The sequence below is a fragment of the Acomys russatus genome, chromosome 4 (assembly GCF_903995435.1).
Source record: "Acomys russatus chromosome 4, mAcoRus1.1, whole genome shotgun sequence".
Lineage (NCBI taxonomy): Eukaryota > Metazoa > Chordata > Mammalia > Rodentia > Muridae > Acomys > Acomys russatus.
In genome coordinates, this window is record NC_067140.1 from 15,497,778 (window position 1) to 15,516,841 (window position 19,064).

Below are 19,064 nucleotides of genomic sequence, written 5' to 3' on the forward strand. Positions count from 1 at the left end.
TTATGACAGGAATAGAAAAGTAGCTAAGACAAAACAAACAAACAAAAAACAACCCACCAAAAAACAAAAACAAAAAATATATATACCTTCCATTTTGTATGTGTGTTTGTTTGTGTGTGTGTGTGCGTGCACATACCAATCATCACATTATAAGATTTTCCAGGGTGGCCTGAACTCATGTTGCCCAGGCCAGCCCCAAACTCAGACTAGTCCTGCCTTAGCCTCTAAGAACACCTTTATTATAGGCATGTTCCCATGTCTGGTTTTCTTACCTCGATTTATGCATTATTTATTTATTTATTTTGGTTTTTCGAGACAGAGTTTCTCTGTGTAGCCTTGGCTGTCCTGGACTCATCTGGCCTCAATCTCACATCGATCCTCCTGCCTCTGCCTCCCAAGTGTCGGGATTAAAGGTGTGCGCCACCACACCTTGCTCATGCACTGCAAAACAAAAAAACCTCAAAAAAGCAAGAAAAAATATGAAATTAAATTTCTATTTATTCTTTTTGTATATGGGAGTTCTTACGAGCTACAGGGTACAAGTGAAGGTCAGAGGACCCAGATGTAACTCAGTTGCCAGGCTTGGTGGCAGGTGCCTTCATGCACTGAGCCACCCTAATTATAATTTAAAAAAAAATTTTTTTTTTTTTTGGTGGGGTGATATTGGGAATGGAACCCATAGCTCTGGACATTCACCATATTGCGTCCCCTCCCATTTAATTAACACAGTGCTGCATGCTTACTGTGTTAGCTCTGTAGCTGAGCCAGTGCAAAAGGCTCACACACAGACTGCCTTCCAGCAGGAAGGTATGAGGCAGGGGTTGATAAGTACAAGAGACAGCTTGGATGCCTGCTTCAGTCACAGCACTCAGAGGCTGAGGGAGGAGGAGGAGAAACAGGAGGAGCAGCAGCAGCAGCAGCAGCAGCATAAGGCCATCTCCAGCTTCTGAGTCCCAGGACAGCTGGGGTGCAGCACACACACTCTGCTGCTGCTGCTCCTAGACAAGGTTTCCTGCGAGGACAGCAGACCACGACCATTCACTACAGTAGCCAGCTTGCGTTCTTTGCATTTTCTTTTACGTGCATGGGTGTTTTGCTGCGTGTATGTGCAACATGAGTAGGTAGGGTATTAGAGTCCTTGGAACTGGAGTTACAGACAGCGAGCTGCCATGTGGGAACTGGAAATTGAGCCTTGGTCCTCTGGAGGAGCAGCCAGTGCTGAGCCCGTCTCCAGCACTCAACTTAGTAGCTTTCATTGACTGGTTTGATTTGTTTAAGACATTATGACAGGACTTAGAGAATTGACTTTTTAAAAATGCAAGTAGATTTTGACTCTCATTAGCTGCCTAAAAATCTGCTTAGACTATAGAATACAACGCCCGCCGCCCCCTAATGCTGCAGGAAGACAGATGGGATTTTAGCATATCTGAGAATGGCTCTGTCAGAATGCTTCATCAGCTACTGGAGCTGACATGAGAGTCTTCCTAATAAGTTAGTGTGTTACTACTGCAATTTATAGTTTTGTAAACATTGTGTTATTGCCATATGATGGTGAGTTTTAAGTTTTAAATATACTTTCTTTTTCTTTTTCCTTTCTAGTTTATATCTTTATCATCAGCACACTAAAGCCCCATTGGTTTGCATTTTCCTCAGCATTTGGTATCGTTTTGTATGTTTAGCAGATCTACTCAGTGTCTGTTAGTATTTCAACATAGAAACTTGCAGTTACTCATGGCATTTATGGTTTAGTGTCTTTTCACATGCTTGTCTGTGTCTGAAGACAACTTAGGTCCTACTGTGTGGGTTCCAGGGGGTCATCCTTGATCATGCTTCGTTAGTTAGCTGTGACAGCAAGCACCTTTATCTGCTGATCCCTGTTGCCCACCCTTGATGTGTATGTGTGTAGGTTAGCTTCAGGTGTCATCCACAGAAATGCCAATTTATTTCCTTTTACACAAGGTCTCTCTTTACCTAGGAGCTAACATTTAGGCTAGACTGGCTGAGCAGGAGCCCTCAGAGGCCATCTTGTCTCTGTCATCTAGTGCTGGGATTACAAGAGCACCACCAGGCTCACAGTGTTGTTTTTGGTTGTTGTATTATTTGTTATTGAACATGGGTACTAGGTATCAAATACAGAGACTTGTACTTGGAAGGCAAGCGCTTTTTTGATTGAGCCATTCCTCCCAGCCACATGTTTTACATATTTGAAAATTTAGGTCTGTCTGTCTGTCTGTCTGCCTGCCTGCCTGCCTATCTACCTATTGGTTTTTTGAGGCAGGTTTCTCTAACAGCCGTGGCTGTCCTGGACTCACTTTGTAGACCAGCAGGTCCCTCCTGCCTCTGCCCCATAAGTGCTGGGATTAAAGACACGCACCACCGTGCCAAGCTTCTTTTTATTATTATTAATTTTTGTCTTTGTTTTTTGAGACAGGGTTTCTCTGTGTATCCCTGGCTGTCCTGGAACTTACTCTGTAGACCAGGCTAGCCTCGAACTCACAGAGATCCACCTGCTCTGTTTCTCTGTACTCTACCACCACTCAGCCTTCCTTTTACTATTTTTTTTTTGTAATTTAATTCTTTTGTTTGTTTGTTTGTTGTTTGCTGTTTTTCAAGACAGTGTTTCTCTCTGTATCCTTGGGTGTCCTGGACTTGCTTTGTAGACCAGACTGGCCTCGAACTCACAGCGATCCACCTGCTTTTGCTTCCTGAGTACTGGGATTACTTTATTTTGCAATATTATTTCTCAGACTCTTTCCAGGAGTGAATGTATATATGTGAGTACTTGTGTGCTTGGCACATATGTTAGGTGGTTGTGTATGCACATGAAGGCTTGCTTATTTTCCAGAATGCCTCTTCACCTTATTTTTTGAGGTGCTCATTTGGGTTGCTCATTTGGCTGGATTAGCTGGTCAGCTTTCTCCAGGGCTGCTCCTATCTGTCTCTGCAGTGCTGTGATTATAATGTGTGCAGCTGGAAGTATAACTCAGAGCTTTTCTATGGTGCTGGAAGTATAACTCAGAGCCTTGTGCTGATGCATCAGGCACTTACTGTCTCCTCAGTCCAAGAGAGACATCTCTGGCAAATATTTTTCTGTATGTATGTATGTATGTATGTATGTATGTATGTATGTATGTATCTTTCTATCTATCTATCTATCTATCTATCTATCTTCATGATGGTTTCTCTGTGTAGCTTGCTTGCTTGCTTTGTTTGTTCATTGTTTTTTGAGACCTTGTTTCTCTGTGTAGCCTTGTCTGTCTTGGACTCACTTTGTCCACAAGCCTGGCCTTGAACTCAGAGATCCTCCTGTCTCTGCCTCCTGAGTGCTAGGAATATAGGCATACCCAGCTTCCTTTTATTTATTTATTTTCCTTCTGCTATCTCTGAGCTTCACCTTTAACCCTTTAAAATAATTAATTTTTGTTAAAGTCCATAGCACAGCCGAGAGACAGCCACAGTGCTCAGCCTGTATGAGGACTGTCTATTGGTCCTGCCGACAAACATGCAGTGACAGCACTGTTCTCCTAGTTCAGTCTAACCAGGGCGGATTCCCAGAGTGTGGGCAGCTGCATAAAGATAATGCTGCAAGACATGCTCTTTTTCAGAGTGGACTCCAACTTGGGATGTAACCTCCCCATTGCTGGAGTAGAGGGAATGGACCACTACTCTGTATGTTTTGGTGATGTTACCCTGGGTTGTTGAGCACTTGCTGCATTTTCCATTGCATGATTCCTTAAGAGGAGATGCTGTCTGTTCTGGCTGTGGGATATTGAGTGTGTGATTATGGAGATAGCCCAGCATCATTAAACTTAGCTTCCTTGGGTACTCACTTCCTAGTTTAGTTACTGCAGTCCTCCTTGGCGTGGCACTCTACCTCTTTGTGGGCTATGTCTGTTATATGCTTATTGCGCAGACCTGTGCTTTACTTTGTGGGTTAGTCTGCTTACTCTTCTTCTTGGTACTTCAAACTCTGTCTTTGCCATCTGAAGTTTGGCTTTGATTAGGGTGGTCCCCTCCCCCCTGGAGCCAGAGTTTTCCTGTGTAACCTTGGTGTCCTCTGCCTCCCAAGTATGGGGAGTAAAAGGGTTTACCACGATACCCTGTGACCCACCCCTTTTTTTGGGGGGGGGGGGAAGACAGGATCTTGGGTTTTTTGTTTTTGTTTGTTTGCTTGTTTTTTTGAGACAGGATTTCTGTGTGTAACAGTCCTTGCTGTCCTAGACTCACTTTGTAGACCAGGCTGGCTTGGATATTCCCTTACCTACAGGCATCACATGAGCTAGTGGCTGGGAAGAGAGAAAGAGAGGCTACAGTTAAGCCCAGTTGAGAGATGGTTTCAATGCACAGCCAAGACCACAACCATTAGGACTAATAGTATAAGAAAAGCATCAGAAATAATTAAATAAAAAGATTTTTCTCCTGAGACAAGGTTTCTCTTTGTAGCCCTGGCTGTCTTGGGACTTGCTCTGTAGACTAGGTGGACCCCAACTCAGACATCCCCCTGCCTCTGCCTCCCAAGTGCTGGGATCAAAGGCATGTGCCACCATGCCAGCCCTGGTTGGGTGTCTTTATTTGCTTTTTATTCTTATTTTTGTGGCAGGTACTCTCATTGAACCTGGACTATGTGGATTCAGCTAGACTAGCTGTGTAGGCAACCCAGAAATCCACTGTCTCTACCTCTTCAGAGTTCTGGGACTGTAGGCTTGTGCTTGGTGTTTTACACAGGGGCTGGGGTTTGAACTTAGGTTTACTTTAATGAGTAATCTCCTTAACCTTACTCCTAGTGTGGAATTGCATATACATATTTCTGAATTCATGGACTGTATTTGTTTTTCCTCACTTGTACTTTGAAGCAGAACGTCTTGGACCTAAAGGAAGGGTGAGAACCTGTTACTCATTCTTCTTAACTGTTACTTGAAATAAGCAGGACAAGAGACGTTATCATAATATTCTTGGTTAATCTGCTCCTAAAGTGATGTGTCTCATTTTAAACCATGGCCGAATAAATCAATGAAAGACCCACACTTAAGCCAATATATGATGCCAAACCAACCAAGTGTGCTGGTGTCTATCTTTAATCCTACCACTCGGGAGGCAGATCTGTATGGGTTCAAGGGCAGCCTGGTCTATCTACATAGTGAGTTCTAGGTCATTAAGGGCTACAAGTGAGACCTCTCTCAAAAGAAAAAGACCGCACGCTGCTGCCCTGGAGCATTGGCTCAGGGGTTAAGAGCACTGGCTGTTTTTCCAGAGGACATGGGTACATGGTAACTCACAGAAGTCTGTTGTTCCATTACCAGAGGACACCACACACATATGCACAGTCATACATGAAGGGAAAAACTTACTCTTATCAAAATGATAAAATAATTAAAAAATAAAACAAACTCAAAATATAGGGTTAAAGAGAGACAGACAGACAGACAGATTTAGGTCCAGCGCCCTCTTCTGGCCTCTGTGAGCAACAACCATAAAAAGAATTCTTGTAGGCAAAATACTCACATTAAATCTAAACAAACAACCTCCAATATATAATACATTTTATCAGAAATTTAGGAAAACATGACATAGCCAGACCTCATCTCAATAACAAGACACACAATCAAGCCAAAAGCAAACAGCAAACAAAACTCGGGGTGCTTTTGGGATTATAATTGAAATAAATGCTTCTCCAATGTTTTGGGGATAAGATGACACGTTTACACTCCAGCTTTCCCAGTTATCACTCTGTGTCCTTTGGATGGTTTGGCTACTTAGCACATGTTAGAGATGCATGCTGGGCAACCCTTGCTACAGAGAAGTGAAAATAGAGGACGAGGCCAAGTCCCACAGTCCCAGAGTCAGTGGCCTAAAGACCTCCTTCCTCTTGGGGACCTTTAGAGTTTCACCACACTTTGGTGGTAGGACTCTGGGTGCTGCCTGAGCTTTGTCACATGGACTGGGAGGGACTTATGATACCAGCTGCAGGGCTGGGCCTGGTGCTTAGTCTCCTGTGTCATGGAAAAAGGAGCAACCACAAACCCCCAGAGCTGTGCTCTCAGGTCTTGTGAGCTGCTTCTTACCACAGCCACGACTAGCTCCTCCTCCTGCAGACGTGATACAGAAAGCTGTCAGAAAAAGCATGGGGGCAACCTGGAAGTTGTATTCTCAATTTATGTAGAACATAGAAACGATGCGCATCTGCATATCCACAAAGGTGTTTTGTTCTCTCTTAGGTGGCTCTGGCAATGTAGCCTAGGTTGGCTTTGAACATGCTGAAGCTTCCTGCCTGTTTTCAGAGTGCCGGGCTTAATGAGCAACATTGTGAACTTCTGCTTTTTTTTTTTTTTTTTTCTTTTCTTTTTGGTTTTTCAAGACAGGGTCTCTCTGTGTAGCCTTGGCTGTCCTGGACTCACTTTGTAGACCAGGCTGGCCTCGAACTCACAACGATCTGCCTGCCTCTGCCTCCCGAGTGCTGGGATTAAAGGAGTATGCTACCACGCCTGGCAACTCTTGGCACTTTTTATTTTGAAACTATATATTTTTAAATTTTGTGTTTGGGTGTTCTACCTGAATGTAGGTCTGTTTACCACATGGGTGCCTGGTGTCTTCAGAGGCCAGAAGAGGGCATCAGATCCCCTAGAACTGGGGTTAACACAGTGGAGAGCCACCATGTTGGGTCCTATGGAAGAGCAGTAAGTGCTCTTTACCCTGAGCCATCTCCCCAGGCCCCCTCCCCCATTTTTTTAAAATAGGGGATTTTGTGTTAATTACACAGCCATTATACATACAACTTGGGTGTGGTGGTATTCACTTGGGAGGCAGGAGTATCCTGAGGTCAAGCTCAGTCAGGGTTAAGCGATGCCACCCTGGGCGTCATAGTGAGACCTTGTTCTACATAAAACAAGGCAGAAGACAATAGAAACACTGGGAATGCTGCTCAGAGGTAGAGCAGTTGTCAAGGCCCCGGGCCCCACTCGCAGCATGAAAAACAAGATTATTCAAGTTGGATTTAGTGGTGCACATCAGATTCTAGAATCTAGGAACCTGAGGCAGGGGGATTTCTAGTTTGAGGTTAGCCTAGAAGACATAATGAGACGAAACCTCAAATCTAAAACTATAGGGAGGCTCTGTAAGGAGTTGGGGAAGGGGAAAATATAATAAAAATATATTGTATAAATTTTTTAAATTAAAAATAAAACAGTAACCAAGAAAGCCACATGGTGCCTTGCTGATTATAGGTATCTGGAACATCATAGTTTGATTGTTATTTGAAAAGTAAAATGAGACACACAGTCCTTTTATAGACAGCCATTATAGAAAATTACAGGAAGATGCAGGTTTCCTGACTCTGCCTGGCATGTTATCCAGTTCACTGAGCTGTGTTCAGGAGGGGTATGTAGTACGTTTAGGTTTCCTAGCTATGTTGGCTGACACTGATACATTCTACTTGCTTTAATATATACTTTTAAAGAGATAACAGTACTTACATATGCTATGGAGTAAAGATTCAATTACATTTCAAAATTTTTATGAATTACTTTCTAATATGAGTTTCAGATTTTTACCCTGACTTATACCTTTCCTGGTTTCAGGTGAAAGAGCTGCTAGTTTACTTGTGGCCTCTGTGAGGGCGTGTCTTCCTTTAGGCATTTGCACTCCATGGTCAGGTCATCTTGTGTTGCTGGTTCAGTTTCCTTTGGTGTCTGGGATTATTTGTACTGTATAGTCAAATATTGTTTGCTTTGTTTTGTTGTTAGTTTTTTTTTTTTTTTTCACAAAAGGAAGGACCGTTTGGATATAATTTTGACATGAACACTATGCATACTGAATCCTATTTATGTGTTTAAATATTAAGGAATAGAAATATTTTGTATTTAGGCTCTTGTCATACCTTCCTTGGCAAGAAGATGATGTGGGGGGGGAAAAGAAGACGGTGTGGGGATGGGTGCGATTTGCTTAGAGTAAACACTCTTACCTCCTTTCTCCTCCCCGTCTCAGGGCAGTCTGTGCCTGCAGCTGCAGTGGTAGGCATTGTCCAGTAAGTGACCTTGGCTTGCATTAATCAAATCAGAACACACAAAAAAGATTCTTGCTGACATGATGTAAAATTTTGTCGCATCCATTTTCCTTAGAAATGAGGCCAGTCTGTAAAAAGAGAAGACTCTTCAAATAAAATGTTCATGAGCGCATACCCACACCCACACCTGTACGCTTTTGCAAGCCTTGTTAAAAATAACCAACTAGATGTTTTTTGTTTTTATTTATTTTGAGACAGGGTTTCTCTGTGTAGCCTTGGCTGTCCTAGACTCACTTTGTAGACCAGGCCGGCCTTGAACTCACAGCAATCCTCCAGCCTTTGCCACCCAAGTGCTGGGATTAAAGGTGTGTGCCACTATGGCTGGCCTTTTGTCTTTGTTTTTGTTTTTGTTTTTAATAGTCCAGGCCCTTTATTTCTTTTTGTTCATTAGGCCATGAATTTGTAGAGAATGGGCCCTGGCCAGTCCTCACAATGTGTGCTTGTCTGGGTGGCGCAGGCTGGGCCTTCAGCTGGCCCCAGGTGCCGTTGTCTTTGGCTTCCTCCTCCTCCTTCTTCTGCTTGGTCTCCTTCGTGCACTTCCGGAAGCTGTCTCTGCTCTTAGAGCGCTTGCTGTGCTCAGTGCGCACATCGATTCATTCTTTTGGTGAGAATCTTGCCCTTTACCTGCTTGCTCACAATGACGCCCAGAGCATGCTGGGTGACATGGTAGACTTTCTGTTTTGCCATACCCATTCCTTTGATGTCTACAATATCACCCTTTTTGTAGATTTGCATGTACGTGGCCACACGAACAAATCCATGTCTCCTAAAAGGCTTAGAGAATGTACAGTGAGTGCCCCTCCTCTTTCTCTTTGTGTTTGTCAAGTTACTGGAAGATGGCTGCCACCGTCGAAAGGCAACTTGGTGTATTTTTGTTTTGTTTTGTTTTTTGAGACAGGGTTTCTCTGTATAGCCTTGGCTGACCTAGACAAGGCTAGGCTGGAACCCACATTGATCCACCTGTCTCTGCCTCCCGAGTGCTAGGATTAAAAGGGGTACTCCACCACACCAGGTTGATCTAATTTTAAAATTAGACTTATATTAAAAAATTTATATCATGGGGGCTTGGAAGTTCCTAGTAGAAAATTACTTGTATCGTTTTTTTTCTCAACTTGAAATTATAATATCATCATTGGCTTTTTGTGTTTTTTTTTCATGGTCTGAAACATGTGATGTTCTGTAGACTTTCTGTGTAATGAAGACAGTATGCTGTTCTCTGGGCTTTTGCCGTTGTGTAGTAAATGAGGCATTTTAGTATATTGATTACTCATTGGATTTCAGAAATAGCGGGTATTTGATATTTTTGGTTTGGATAAAATCTACTATCCTATATGGGGTCATTTTAATAGCCAGTGGTGCTGCTTGCCTCAAATCTAAACGGTCTCAAATCTAAACTTGTAGAACTGCTAAAATTCACTGGGGGGTGGTGGCGGCACCCACCTTTAATCCCAGCATTCAGGAAGCAGAGGCAGTTGGATCTCTGAGTTTGAGGACAGCCTGGTCTACAAAGCTGAATCCAGGTCAGCCAAGGCTATATAGAGAAACCCTGTCTGGGAGTGGGGAAAAAACCCTGCTAACATTCAACCAATTGGTTTATCAGTGAGGGAGAAAACATTGCTATCTATAAATTGACTTCTTTATAAATTTAGGATTTAGTAGATCGTTTCTATAGAAGAGTGTGTGCTTCAAGGAATAATGGCTCATATTTGTAACCCCGGCTCTTTGAGGCTGGGACAGGAGGATTGCTGCTGGGTTTTTTTTGTTTTGTTTTGTTTTTTTGCCATTTGAGGTCATAGAGAGAGACTGTTTTAAGCCCTCCTTCAACCATCCCTTAAAACAAGCACCCCAAATGGAACTGATAGACCCCCAAATATTCATGCTAGCTTCAAGCTCTTGGGCTTCAATGTCGTGCTACCTCATTGCCCTGAGGAGGGAGGGAGAGAGGGACGGGGTGGGGTGGGGGCGCCTGTGCCTGCTCTGCTCTCCATCTTGATCCTGCTCACTGTTTGTATAGAATGCTGAGAACAGTAGTGAATGGATTACTATATTGATTTTTTTTTTTTTTTTTGCATTTGTAGGAAATTTATATAAAAAGCAATCAGGAGGGCAGTTCTGTCTGTTGCTGAAAGGCTTTACTTTCAGTTTGTTACACTGGGTCCTGGAGGGTTGGAGAGAAGAATACAGGGAAACAAATGGCCCCCGCAGGAACTCGGCTGTATTCTGTAGACTCCTCTTGTGAAGGATGGCACACTGCACTTTGTATCAGTGACCTGAGGGAGTGGAGGCCTAAACACTTTAATTGATGGGCTTCATTATCGAGTTTCTTTTTAAAGCATTTATAGGGAACTAAATGGTCGTCATCTCCTGTCATCTGTAGGTTGTTGGAAACCTACATGGAGCCTCATGGAGGAAAATCTTTTCTTAACCTACCCTGATTAATTCTTTGTCTTCATATCATTAGCAATTGGTTTGTTGGATGCTCTAAGATAAAGAAACCATGACTTGAAGGAGAAAGAGGATAATTATCAAATCATTTTTCTTCTCAAACACCAGTTTAAAATAAAATTGTCACCCGAACTTAGGGTATCTGCTGCCTTTTTTACCTTTCCTTCTTAAGAGATCGCAGAGGAACAGCAGCAGTGGCAGCAGCAGTCCTGGGAGCCTGGGAGTTAATGCTCCTGCAGCCCGAGGGTCAGAGTCGGCTCTGTTTGCTGATTGGCTGCTAAAAGGTGAAATTGAAACCACTGTAAACTTTCGACCCTGTAGCAGTTCCTGTGGAAAGTCTTCTACTGGTGGAGCCTGCTCACCTCCCCCCCCCCCACTCCTACCCCTTTGGCCTGTACTTATTTTGTGTGCTCCTGCAGGGCTCTTACACAGCTTTTCAGAAAGGGAGAGAGTGGGTGAGACTGAGGGAAAGGAAGAGAGGGGGGACGGAGGGAGGGAGGGAGGGAGGAGCTGTAGAGCAAGCAGCTGCAAGCAGCGTGCTGACAAGCCTGCTTCCCTTCTGTAGCTAGGTCCTTACCAACTTCAGCTCTGCCAAAGAGGTGAGGCCAGTTTATAGACTGCTCTGCCTCTAGGATATTGCGGTCTCTTTAGTCTCTAGGTGTTAAAAAGTGGAAGAGTGTGCCCCACACCGTTTTTTTTTGAGATAAGGTCTCGCTGTGTAACTGGTTGGCCTGATGTTGGAGTTAAAGGCATGTGACACCACACCCAACATTTTTTAAAAAATTGTTTTTTATTTATGTTTAGGTTAGCATGCACAGTACTAGGTTTCACTATGGCATGTTCATGCTGATGTGCCACTGTACTTTGCTGTCAATCTTTCCATACTGCCCTCCTCCATGTCCCCTGTCCCCCCACCCCCATGCAGAAGCAAAAAATGGTTGCTTACCGTTACCTTTATGCATTTCATTTATGTATCCTGTCTTCCATATAATTTTTAGATGGCCCACATTATATAAAGTGTTACTGGAATTGGAAGATGGCTCAGGGGGTAAAGGTGCTTGCTGCCAAGACTGATGAGCTGAGCTGGGCCTCCAGGACCCACAGTAGAGGAGAGAACAGATTTCTGAAAGTTGTCCTTTCACTTTTACATTATGTCATGGGGCAGAGGGAAAACACACACAATTGTCCTGACTTCCATATTTCTCTCATGAGGTACTGAGAAACGCGTGCGTGTGCACGCACACATGCACACTAATAAATAAAACAATCTTTAGATTCCCTTTACCTTTTTGGAGGTAGTGGTTCTGGGATTGAACCTAGGCTTTGTGCTTGCTGTCAAGCCCTCACATTGAACTGTGTTCCCACCTGTTTTGTTTTTGAGAGTGGATTTGGTTGTATAGCCCAGGCTGGCTGGAGCTGTCTTCTGCTATAGCCTGTCCAGTTCTGAGATTGCAGATGCATGTGACTGTGCTTGTGAGTGTGAGGAATTAACACACATTTTGATTATAAATCTAGGTAATATTTTCAGAGATTGCCCGATTTCCTTAGTTATTTTTTGGCAGAGAGTTTTGTCATTGTCTTCTCCTTCTCCTTCTCTTTCTTCTTTTTGAGACAGGGTTTCTCTGTGTAGCCTTGACTGACCTGGACTCATTTTGTAGACCAGGCTGGCCTCGAACTCACAGCAATCCGCCTGCCTCTGCCTCTGCCTCCCAAGTGCTGGAATTAGAGGCGTGCGCCACTACCACCCACTTATTGGCAGAGAGTTTTGAATTTGTCTTATTCACATAGTGCTTCAGGGTTACTTATTTTGTGGTGCTGTTTTGTTCATCTTTGCCTGTAGCACAGGCATTGGTGTTCATCAAATGCTTATTTCATGGGTATTGCTTTTTTGTTTTTCTTGGTTTTTGGAGACCAGGCTTCTCTGTGTAGCTCTGGCTCCTTGTAAGCCTGGCCTAGAGCTCAGAGATCTGTCTGCCTCTGTCTCGCAAGATCTACAATTCAAGGTGTGTGCCAGTACAGTCCTGGCATACAGCAGACATAGCAAGTGTTTAATTGAGGTTTTCTTGTACAAGGTCACTTCAGGAAGCTGGCTTTTGAAAGGCTGTTTTGGAAGCCAAGGCTGTTGCTTTCATTGTGTCATTCAGGTTGTCAGGTTGGCTTTATCTAGAATTAAGATTTGTATCCCTTTAACTGACTATAGTAAATGATTTGAAGTCTGGTTGATACTTTTGACTGTCCATCAGAGTGAGTGGTAGTGCACATTATACACCCTGCTGTCTTTTATGAAGACCACATTGTGAATGCCATGGTTAACTTTTAAGAAATAATTACAAGTATTGATGTGGCAAAAAGGGCATTACTCCAATTCCCAGAGGGGGTTGTGTGCATGGTGGCTTTCTCATACCAAAGGGAGAGGTGGGGATAATTTATATTTGACTAATACAGATGCTTAATTTGAAGAAAAGACAATAAAGCCCACCTCCACTTTTGTCCTTAGGATTAAATGATTTGCTGAACAGTGGACTCAGAGATCGGTAAAAACAAGCTTCTACGCATCCTACTGACTGGGCCAGCAGGTAATTCATGTACTTTTCTTGACTAGATCGCTGTAATTTTCTTTTTTTACTTGAACTGCCTGAAGGCTCTGCTCTCTGCTTTGTGGCTTCAACTTACTTTGTGCTTATGTCCTTCTTAGGACATGGTTGAGCAAGTGGAGCTGGGCTGTGGGGGCACATAGGTGTGTGTGTGTGTGTGTGTGTGTGTGTGTGTGTGTGTGTGTGTGTATCTATAGTATACAGATGGACACACTCAAGGGGGGTAGGAGGGAAGTGGTCCTGCCTGCCTCTCTGTGAATATTTTAAAGGCTTTTGGTTAAAATTGGAATCTGCTGGGCATGACAGTGCATGCTTTAGTCCCTGAAGAGACAGGCTAGCCAGAGCTACAAGGGGAGCCTTGTCTAAAAACAAACTGTAATCAGCCCCAACCCATGTGTATAGACAAATGACATCTAGCTTGTTCTTATACTTTAATATTACATCAGAATAGCGAAAACGAGAATAGAAAAACCTGCCTGATTGCTCAGAAAGCACTTACCTATTACTCAGCTAGCTGAGCGTGTATTTATTATCCTGCCAGTTGTTGCTTAGCCATTCCTGAAATGTGCCTCTTTGGATCCCACCCTCCATGGGCACATTTACTAAACAGGCCTATCTGCTCTGCTATTTTCCTGTGTTTTACTTCTGTTCCACTTTCTGTTTCTAATTTTAGCCTTCTCTAGATCAGGAGCGTGGCAGTTTCACACTTGCATTTACTCACGTCCCCTGGCTGCTTCTGTTATGTGCTGTTTCTACCCATTTGTAATTTTGCTACAAAATTTTCTTATGTTCCTTTTCCTGTTTACAGAAAAAAGGGACAGTGGCTGGGGTACTGCTCAGTGTTACCGCCATCTGCTGAGAATGCTCAATGTTCATGTGTTTAAGCCTAAGTACCAAAAGTAGTCAGGGACCTATGCTGGTTTCATTTTGAATTGTTTATCCTAATGAGTTGACTCAGAGCTTGTCCTTGCCCTTGCAGGCTCCCTCCTGGCTTTCATTCTACCTGGTCTTCTGGCCTATTGGATGATGGTGCCACCTACAGTTAGGATAGGCCTTTTAACCCTGTCATTGGCTGCCCACTTGCCAGCTCTAGAAGAGAGTTCACAGAGGCACCCTAGGCACTGGTATCTCAGTCCATTTAAGCTGTCAGTCAAGATGAGCCTTCACAATGTCATGGATACAGAAATACAGTGTGGGTAGAATAGCTATTATTTGCCCATATATATATATTTGCCTATATATATATAAATTCACTAAGATTCTAGTTCTAAAAGGTCCCTGATGTGTTGGTGAGATAGTTCAGGTGGTCATGGCACCTGCTGCCAAACCTGACAGCCTGAGTTTGCTCTCTGAGGCCCACATGGTGGGAGATATCCCCAAGCTGTCCTTTGACCTTCACACACATCACCTTCCCTTTCCCCATGCAAAGTAAGTATCATTAAAAGTTCTGATTATAGCTAATCAGTGTGAGTGGAAATAGCACTGGCTATTGACCACTGCCTTATAAGAACTACATTTATCCCTGCCTTATTTTAATTCAAAAAATTTGCTTTGGTTATATGCTTCGATTATATAACTATTACTAAAATACAAGCCACAGCGACGGGAAGCTTATAAAGGATGCTTCTTTAAAGCCAAACAGTTTATTTTTAAGCTTATTTTGTTTGAGGTAAATATGGATCCTTTAATCTTGCCAGTTGCTTGCCTCCATAGACTAACTCTGAGTATAAAGCCAGGAAGCACAGATGGCTAGTTCCCTGGTGTAGAAGCTAGTGGGGCAGGGCTGTGGTCTTTCTGTAAGTTTTCATGATGATCAATTTGTACACATTACACGTCTCCGGTTCTTTGTAACTGCAACTTTTTGTGGTTGCCGGATCTGGTTTTTCATATAGATATTCTTTCCTGCTAATTGCTTACACATGATTGTTAGCGAGATTAACAGCTAACAGCGGCTTACTATGTTGCCCAGGCTGGAGATGATATGGTCTCACTATGTATCTCAGGCTGGCCTTGAACTCAGTGGTCCTCTGCCCTCAATGGTCCCACCCGAGAGTGGGTTTCTCTGCGAGGCTTTGGCTGTCCTGGAGTCACATTGTAGACTAGGCTGGCCTTGACCTCTCAGATCCGCCTGCCTCTGCCTCCTGAGTGCACCGAATACAGGCAGTGCCACCTCACCCGGCTTGAGTGCTATTATTACTGGTGCACACCACAGCGCTGAATGCTAATATTATTCTTTAAGGGAGGTGTTTGTGGGGTTAAGTCAGGATACACAATCCCTTATTTGTAATTTAGTGCCTGCCTGTAACCCCAGCATTTGAGAGCCCGGTCTCCACAATGAATTCCAGGACAGCCAGGGACACAGATGTTATATGCAAAAAAGCCAAACCAAAACACCCCTCACCCCAAACTTACCAGAAGAATCCATTCTGTCATTGATGACCTGTTCTGATCCATATTTCTATTTTCTATCACTCCCTCACCAAGTGGTAGGATGAAGATTTTTATTTTTTATTTCACATGCATTGGTGTTTTGCCTGCTTGTATGTCTGTGTGAGGGTGTCAGATTCCCTATAACTGGGGTTACCAAGAGGTGTGAACTGACTTCTGGGTACTGGGAATTGAACCCAGGTCCTCTGCAAGAGCAACCACTGAGCCATCTCTCCAGCCCATGATGAAGTTTTTGTTTGTTTTATTTTTCAAGACAGGGTTTCTCTTGTGTGTCCTTGGCTGCCCTGCTTTGTAGGCTGGGGTGGCTCCAAACTCACAATAGAGATCACCTGCCTCTGCCTCTTAATTATTGAGATTAAAGGTGTGCACCACCATTGCCCAGAAGGTAGGATGAAGTTTTCAGTAGGTATGGTTAGGGGTATTACTGGACTTCTCCTCCAGGTTAACCAAAGAAAAAAATTATACAGTACATTCTGGTCATATTTATTCCCCTCCCTGATCCCCTGTCTTGTATTCTTTCTCTCTTTTAAAAAGAAAACCAGAACAAAGAACAAACCTAGCCGGCCCTAATGGCAGCTCTTGAACAGCACTAAGTGGCTCGCTTCTGTGGAGGTAGAGTCTGTGAGCAAGAGTGAAGCAGCTGATACTGTCGTGTAGGCATCCAGCTTTTGTTTTCCTGTGCTACTTTGATGGGTTGGAGTGATCTGTGTTACAGTTGAGCTCCTCCTTTGAGGATTAAATGGGAGTAATAAACGGTATGCATGTATGTATTTGCACCTACTTCAAATGGCTGATGAACTATTCACATTATGTGTTTTAAAATGTAAAACACTAAAATAAGCAATATTTTGTATGTTGTGTGCCACCATATATGGTGGAGGTATCTTTTTGAACCCATTACTTGAACTTAAGATTTTTATTTGTCCTCTATGTGTCTGTCCCTGAATGCTGTTCTTTTACTTCCTGTTAAAACTTTCAAATTACTATATATGTACACATTCTTGAAGCTTTATAAGATTGAACTATATTCTGCATAATTAATTTTTCTCAACTTATTTTTTTTTTTGTATTGCTTCATTAAGATTTATATTCAGGTGGTGCACACCTTTACTCCCGGCACTCTGAGGCAGAGACAGGCGGATCTCTGTGAATTTGAGGCCCGTCTGGTGTACAAAGCGAGTCCAGGACAGCCAGGACTACAAGAGAAACCCTGTCTCGATAAACAAAAATAAAGGCAAACCAACAAACAAAAAGACATATTCAGATCTGGGTTTGGTATAAAGATCTACCACTGCTGACATAGCAGTGCATTTTGTGCTCAGCCTTCCAGTTCTGAGGATCAAGCCTTTACTTGGCAAGCCCTGTACTGCTAAGCTGTGCCCCCTCAGCCTTCACCTCAATTTATTTTTCTTTTGACACAGGTCTCATAGTTCATATTGACCTCTAGCCTAGTTATATCGCTGGGCTGACCTTGGACTTCTGTTCTTCCTGCCTCTCAAGTGCTGGGATTACAGGTGTGTGACTACACTTAGCTCATCCCAGTTTTTCAAAACCCTTAAAACTAGTTTTTACATTCAAGCTTATAGCTGCAGTTTAAAATTTGCACTGTAATTTTGGTGAATCACTATTTAAGGACAGTTAAGTAGTTTTGTTCAAAATGAAAAATTTGAGTGAAATGAAAAAATGAATAACTCTTTTACTTGGAATTATGTGATTGCTTAAAAAAACAAAGCAACAACAACAACAAAATTCTTTTAAAAAGAATAATTTAGATTCATTCTTTGAGAATATATTCTTTATGTATGTATGTATTCTTTATGTATGTGTGCGCTCTTCTTCTTCTTCTTCTTCTTCTTCTTCTTATTATTATTATTATTATTATTATTATTATTATTATTATTTGAGACAGGGCCTTATGTTGTGAAATAGGGTGGCCTGTAACGCACATCTTGGCAATGCTCCTGCCTGAGTTCCTGTGGGCTGGGGTGGCAGGTGTGAACCACCCCTCCCCTCCCCTCTGGCAGTTCCAGTTCGAGGAGGCTGGTTGTCCTTCATGAGAAGCAGACTGCTCATAGTGATGAGTAGATTTGGGATGGAGAGTAGGCTTACTAAAGCAAGAGTATTGATCCATTTATTATTTTGTTTCAGTATTTTGAGTATAGTGTTGACAATGTAAGTAACCATTGGGCCAAAAGGATGGCTCAGTGGGTAAAGGCACTACTACCTGAATTCTATAACCCCCATAAAGAGCCAGGTGCAATGATGTACACCTGTAATTCCAGCACTCCTAAGGTGACATGGGAGTGGAGACAAGAGAGTCTTCCTGAAACTCCTGGGGTAGTTAGATGCAGAAGCAGAAACAGGAGACAGTGCCTTACAGTGTGTAGTATGTTGTGCTATGGCATATACTGTGGCACATGCACCAGCCTCTTACTCTCAAAATAAATTAAATAATAGCAGCATATATAATCATTGCTATTTTTTTTTTGAGATGCAGTTTTGGCTATGATGCCCTGGCTAGACTGGCACTTGCTCTATAGCTCAAACTGGACTCTTAAACTTGGGCAGTTTTCTGCCGAAGCTTTCCAAGTGCTGGGATTACAAGTGTGCACCTCCATGGCTGTCTGAGCATAGATCACAGACTGTAACTGCTTTCTAAAGAGAACTCCTATGAAGAATTGTGTTTTATTACTGAAGTCAGAGTAGTGGTCAAGGTAGTTTCCTTTAAGTATTACTGACAACTTTCGTAATATGTAATGAGTACTTTAGAATTCATGTGTGCTTTGTTTTGTTTCTTTGTGTAGCCTTGCCTGTCCTGGACTCACTCTGTGGACCAGGCTGGCCTTGAACTCACAGCGATCCACCTGCCTCTGCCTCCCGAGTGCTGGGATTAAAGGTCTGCACCAACACGCTGGGCTCGTGGTGTTTTTCTTTTTTTCTTTTTATTGGTTTTTTTTCAAGACAGGGTTTCTCTGTGTAGCCTTGGCTGTCCTGGACTCACTTTGTAAACCAGGCTGTCCTCTGCCTCCCGAGTGCTGGGATTAAAGGCGTGCACCACCGCTGCCCGGCTTTTTTTTTTTTTTTTTTTTAATACCTTTTTTTAAAAATGCAGGGTCTTTCTATAATAGCCCAGCTTGTCCTCAAGCTCAGAGTATTTTTTTTTTTTATCTCTTAATTCAAGAGTGGCACACTCCTGGCATGAAAAATTTATCTTTCTTTTAGGCTTATTTATTTTATGATTATGAATGTTTTGCCTGCATGTGTGAATGTGTACCATGTGTGTGTCTGTTGGCTCCCCTGGAACTAGGCTTAAAGACAGCTGTGAGTGCTGGGAAACAAACTCAGGTCCTCAGCGAGAGCAAGTGCTTTCAATCACTGAGCATCTCTCCAGCTTCGAATTCATATTTGTTAATACAGTACCCTTTTATTTATTTTTTTTTGTAGCACTGGTTAAAATTTTAGTTTTTGTTTGTGAATGAGAATTTTATTTAATATGGACAAATACACAAAAAAATTGG

The 19,064-nt window shown here is 42.8% G+C and overlaps 1 protein-coding gene across 1 annotated transcript in view; it reads left to right on the forward strand.

Moving 5' to 3' along the window:
* The window catches only part of Ncoa3 (nuclear receptor coactivator 3), an 84,841-nt gene that overhangs the window by 33,250 nt on the left and 32,527 nt on the right, over nt 1-19,064 (forward strand). Inside the window, exon 2 of the mRNA XM_051143815.1 lies at nt 13,002-13,080. The gene's annotated coding sequence lies outside the window, so the exon portion shown is untranslated. The remainder of the gene's footprint in view (nt 1-13,001; nt 13,081-19,064) is intronic.